The sequence below is a fragment of the Nelumbo lutea genome, chromosome 1 (assembly GCF_056320005.1).
Source record: "Nelumbo lutea isolate HS-2025 chromosome 1, American lotus-T2T, whole genome shotgun sequence".
NCBI classification, from domain to species: Eukaryota; Viridiplantae; Streptophyta; class Magnoliopsida; order Proteales; family Nelumbonaceae; genus Nelumbo; species Nelumbo lutea.
The window spans coordinates 98142539-98148267 of NC_142684.1; the positions used below are offsets into that span (position 1 = coordinate 98142539).

At 42.0% G+C, this 5729-nt stretch overlaps 1 pseudogene across 1 annotated transcript; it reads left to right on the top strand.

Moving 5' to 3' along the window:
- The first annotated feature begins 241 nt into the window (after positions 1–241).
- On the top strand, positions 242–2344 carry LOC148876332 (3-ketoacyl-CoA synthase 4 pseudogene; annotated as a pseudogene). The gene has a single exon (XR_016109722.1). The product of XR_016109722.1 is annotated as a 3-ketoacyl-CoA synthase 4 pseudogene (transcript).
- Positions 2345–5729: the final 3385 nt, after the last annotated feature.

A 5729-nucleotide genomic window follows, 5' to 3' on the forward strand; every position in this document is an offset into this window, starting at 1 on the left:
CTGTTCAACTGAGATCCTTTTACTCCAAATCCCTTATTATATTCCCCATAATTTTTCATCAATTCTTTCTCCATTTCCCTAAACCTTAAATTACTTTCTCCTAATCAGTTCCCTTAACATACTTCGTCTCAGCTCACAAACATTGACTTCTTCGAAACGTTGAATTCTCTCTCATCTCACTTCCCAACGGATGTCTAACCTTCATTAAATATCTCCAGCTCTCTCTCTCTCTCTCTCTCTCTCTCTCTCTATACACTAGCTTGCATCCATTATTGGTTTTTCTCCTTTCAGTAGCTCATACCAGACAAGTAGACCAATTAATCAAGCTGGCTAGCCGCGAAGGTTCATGCTTCTCTGCACCTAATAGCTATATAAGCATGAGAACCATCTCTCTGAGCTTGCATTACTCTCAGACCATTACATACCCGGTCATTAATTGATATCCCCTTCACTCTGCGCCAACTTCTGCAACCCAAGCAATCCAGACATGAAAAACCTCACATACACCCAACTCTTCCAAGCTTCCATTGCAGTTCTCTTAACCTCAACCCTCCTCGTTCATACCCTCTTATCCGGCACCACACTCACCCACATCCTCGGTTTCCTCTCCCACAACCTCACAGTCTCGCTGTCCTGCGCCTGGTGCCTATTCATCTCCATCATCTACTACCTCTTTACCCGCCCACGTCCAGTCTTGATGCTAGACAACACCTGCTTTAAACCCAGCTTCGACCGTAGGCTGAGTCTCGAGGTCTGTGAGTATTTTGTGCGTCGGAGTAGACGCTTCAACAGCACAAGCGAAGAATTCATGCGAGGTATTTATCTCAAGTCTGGCCTGGGTGAGGAAACTTATGCACCTCCCTTCATCTTCCAGACAGACTACGAAGCCAAGCTGCAATCCGCCATTCAAGAATCCCAAGAAGGGATGTTCTCTACCGTTGATTCTCTCCTGGCTAAAACCCAGATCGACCCACAGCAGATTGACATCGTCGTCGTCACCTCTGGCTCCTTCGCGCCCTCTCCATCTCTGTCGGCACTTATAGTTAACCGTTATAAGCTGAGACCCGACGTTAAGACCTTTAACTTGAGCGGCATGGGTTGTAGTTCTGGAGTCATGTCCATTGACATGGCTGCTAAGCTCCTGAGCAGCAGTAGGCGTGTCAGGTATGCACTCGTCGTGGTCACCGAGAGCATCAGCTTGAATTGGTACTTCGGCGATGACCGCTCCATGCTCGTCACCAACTGTATCTTTCGTGTCGGTTGCGCTGCCGTCATGATGACCAATGACCCGAGTCGCCGGCAGGAAGCCAAGATGGAACTCGTTAGTTCGCTCAGGACTCACCATGGTGCAGACGACAGCTGCTACACAGCGGCGTTTCAGCAAGAAGACGAGATGGGTAACCTTGGGGTGACACTCAAGAAGGATTTGATTCGGGTTGCAGGCCTTGGCTTGCGTGCCCACATCCAGTCGCTTGCACCCCGAGTTCTCCCTCTGAGTCAACTCGTCTCGTATGCGTACTCGGTTCTGATGTGTGCACTATCACGCGGCGACTCAAAGCCAATGGTGCCGGATTTCACGACGGCGTTCGATCACATCTGTATCCACACGGGTGGGAAGGCTGTGATTCAACAGGTGTCGCGAGTGCTTCGACTCAGCAGCGAGGTGACTGAGCCGGCACGGATGTGCTTGCACCGATTCGGTAACACATCCAGTAGTCTGGTGTTTTACGAGTTGGCTTATTTTGAAGCCAAACAGAGGTTGAAGCGAAGTGACAAGATGTGGATGCTGGCGTTTGGGACGGGGTTCAAGGTGTGTAGCCTCGTCTGGAAATCACTGCGAGATTCGTGTTTAGACTCTGAGAATCCATGGAACGATTGCATTCATCGATACCCAATAAAGAACTAGTAAGGTAAGGTAGGAAGAAGAGAGAACAGAAGAAGAAAGAAAAGAGAGAAGAAAAAAAAAAGAGAATTTGTGAAATAATTATAATCCCAGAATATAATAGCTCTATATTCTTATAAAAATAAAACCCAATATGACTGTATTAATTCTTGTGTTCATTGATTATGCATTTAAGGATTACCAACACAGATTGCAGAGGTGGGGACTCATGTTGGCTCTCAGTAAGTATTTTTCAAGAGAAAAGATCGATGGAGGCTAGTTGCCTTAGATATGTGATCAATCTCATGAAGTTAACTACAGAGGTCAACAATATTGGGTGGGTAAGAATCCATTACCCAGAGAAGAATTCTCTGGGTCATCCATCACCTTGCTCAATGCTTTTGCTTCTTCATTGAATTGTAAACAGTGCTTGATTATTGAAAATCCCCTGGATTTGTTCCATATTTATCTGTTCATCTTTTAGTCTCTGAAATAAAACTGTTCATTTAGCAAAACAAAATTTCAATTAATTTTAAATCAAAGAAGCATAACAAAAGAGATAAGCCCTTAAGCTTCAATTGTTCTTTTGATTTGTTGCTGTTGTGATAGGGCTGATAAACTGGGTTAAATAGGGTGGGGCAGATTTTATCCATCAAACTATAAACTGACTAGGAGGCAGCTTTAACCTTTCATGAACATAGAAAAGGTCTATTTTCAAATTAGTTTGTAGTCAATATTTTGTAATAAAATTCCATTTATGTAGTCAATATTTTGTAATAAAATTCTGCAATATGTATAGGCCAAAATTATAAATTCTATTTTCAAATTAGTTTTCCCTTGTTTTCTCCTTTGAACTGATACAAAATTTTGGAAGCTAAAACTAATTTTTCAGTTAAGAAAAGAATGTAGGCAAGGGCATTTTTCAAAACAGGAAGTGAAACCTTGTATATGTGGAAGCGGTGATGCTGAGGTATGAGGTACTTCAAAATTTGATTCTTAGGGTCTGTTTGGTTCACAGGAATAGGAGCCATTCTGATTCTAACTGTTTATTCCAGCGGATTCCATTTCCTGCCTGAATCAATTGGGCAGGAGGAATCGACCATTCCAATTCTGATTTCAACAGATCTCAATTCCGATTCCAACTGCAAACGAAAAGGACCCTTAATATATAATTGGCTGGATTTCTATAAAGTATATCATATATACAATCAAATTCTTATATCAAATTCAACCAAATTCAAGTTGCAATCAGATATTGTGTACATTAATAATTTAAACTGAAAATGATCGAGATAACATTTATTATTAATAAAATGAAAAAGGACTGTTATTATATATCATGAACAAAATATATTTAAAATGATGATTTTTATGAAACTTAAATAAATCAATTTTTTGAATGAGATAGGGTTGGGTCCAATCCCTTTATTAACGGGTCGAATTCAGATAACATTTGCTGCCGCAAACCATGCATTCATTTGCAGTGCACGATCCCTTGCTAATTTAAGGCATTCAACTGCCCTCAAACTTGTTGATTCCCTGCACCAAATGACATCTGCGTTTGTTAGGGAGATTTCACACATTCTGCAAATTCAGGTTCTGAAAAACAGCCCCATCCCAATAGTGGTCTACAGTTCTACTCATATATTGGGCCAATCAGAGAAACACGTCAGCTCTACAACATGAGACCCACCTGTGAGACCGAGGTGATAAACCTTGGCCCAGACCCAAGAAATTAAATACACATCAATTATCTATATAAATGGAATCTACTCGTGCAAGTAGATTCACGAGTAGATCAAAGTCGCACGTGAAAACAGTGCAATCGTATGTTCTTGCTTTCGAGTGACACGTGGTCTTCGAGATTTGTGGGGAGAGACTTCTCAAGGCTTCCTTCCTCCTCTTCTTATCGCCGAATTTTTTTGCAGCAAAGGTTCCTCCTCGCCGGAAGAGCTTTCTTCAAGTTGCATTGAGGTAACTTCAACACAGAGCTGCAAATGGAAAGAATAATATATACCACAACCCCTCCAGAATTAACCGAGTAAGAAGGGAAGAGTTCTTAACACAAGTATTCCGGTTATATTCATCCAAGTGAGAAATCAAAAGGGCCCTTAGGTAACAGGTCGAATCGAAAAATTTATTGCTTTTATCTTTTAGTGGGTAGATTATTAAAAGAGGTAGCGATCTCTGTGATGGCTCAAGTTGAAGTGGAGTTGATTACTGCAACCACCTCAAATATTTTATAGTTTCAATCGTCTCATGCACTAAAGGATAAAACAATGACATTTAATTAAGCCATTTATATATTAAAGCTTTATAGAGACTCTTGGAAACTTCCTTCATGCGTATATGGAATGGAGTGCTGCACAATCTGGGCACTCCTAACTGGTTGCTGACGAGTTCTTATCTGGCAACAGATGGTACCTGAGAAGAACACGGTGAAGAATTCCCAAGGGACTTGCCCGGTGGGAATACTCTGATGCTTAAGTTAGAATGCTAGAGAAAATAGTGAAGGGTGTAAAAAAATGTAAGAGTGTAGGTCGTGCTAGATCACCGAGTTAGCTCGAGAGCAAGTAAGTTCAAGATAAGATCTTAGATGTTCAAGAAAGAGAGAGAGAGAGAGAGAGAGCCCTTCCCTTCAATTAGTGAGCTCTTATATAGGCGTTCTTGTCAAATCGGGCGTAACCGCCACTAGGCTTCTATCGAGCCGTTATCTGCCAGGGCTGCACAAGTAACTATTGCAGGGTGCTACCCAATTGGGTGAATGACACGTCCCGGGAGGACAGGCACGCCACCATCTGTCGAGAGACGTGGGTGCAGTCTGTTGAATTGCCAAGGATTGCGCAGTCGATCAGGAGACGTAGCGCAGTCTGATGGGTACGGTCTTGTCAGATAGAAGCTTCCTGAAAGCATCGCGTCGCTTAGTCGCGAGCTACCTTGTAACGAGCTATCCTGTCGTGAGCTACTTTGTAGCGAGCTCCTAGGGGTACTTCGAGGTGACCCTTCTCAAAGTTGTCTTTGGGGTAGTTTTTCTGTCCAAGTGTTGGAGTGAACTGGTTATCCTAGCTCACGAGCTGGGATAGACTTGTCTAGGAGTATTCCCTTTCAATAACTCGGGAGACCTCGAGCTCACGTTATAGCGAGCTCCCCCTATAGCGAGATATGGTGTAGCGAACTGCCCTGTGGGCTGGTTACTTAGTCGCGGTCAGGCTGTGGTGCTGAGTTGTTGCTCGTGCTGATTCATGTCCACATGTCGTTGTTTCAAGGAATCAGGTCAAAGCAACTTCCATTAGTTTTCAAAATTGGATCGGACAAAACTGGGAACTGGTTTTTTATTTCAAAACTATTATTTTGTCAAAAATTATTGATTTGATCAGCAAACTGTTGATTCAGACAGTCCAATCATTTAAACCGTTTGAACTGTTCAATAATTTGACCGTTTTTTTATTAGAATGGGCCATCTATTGGTTCAAATAGTCGAACCATTCGACTTAAGAACTGAATCCCTGACCTGTTCATTGTCCGTTGGATTTTAAAAACCTTGCCATGGAGAGATAATGTTGGAGTCCCCTTTGCTATGGATGCTCCAAGCTAGCATCTATTTACTTGATCAAACTAAGCGGTATGTGATCAGTTAATTAGCAAATGTTCTAGACTAGCATTCTTATTATGGATATCACCATGTATTTGATAAAAAGAGAAAAAAACTGTTGTTTTTTCATATATAGACTGGAAATTTGATATATAATCCAACCCGAAAATAACTAGGATCATGAGATATAGCTAGCCATCAGGGATCAAGTAATAAAGATGTTCCATAAATTGTCATGCCCCCCCAAATCAATGT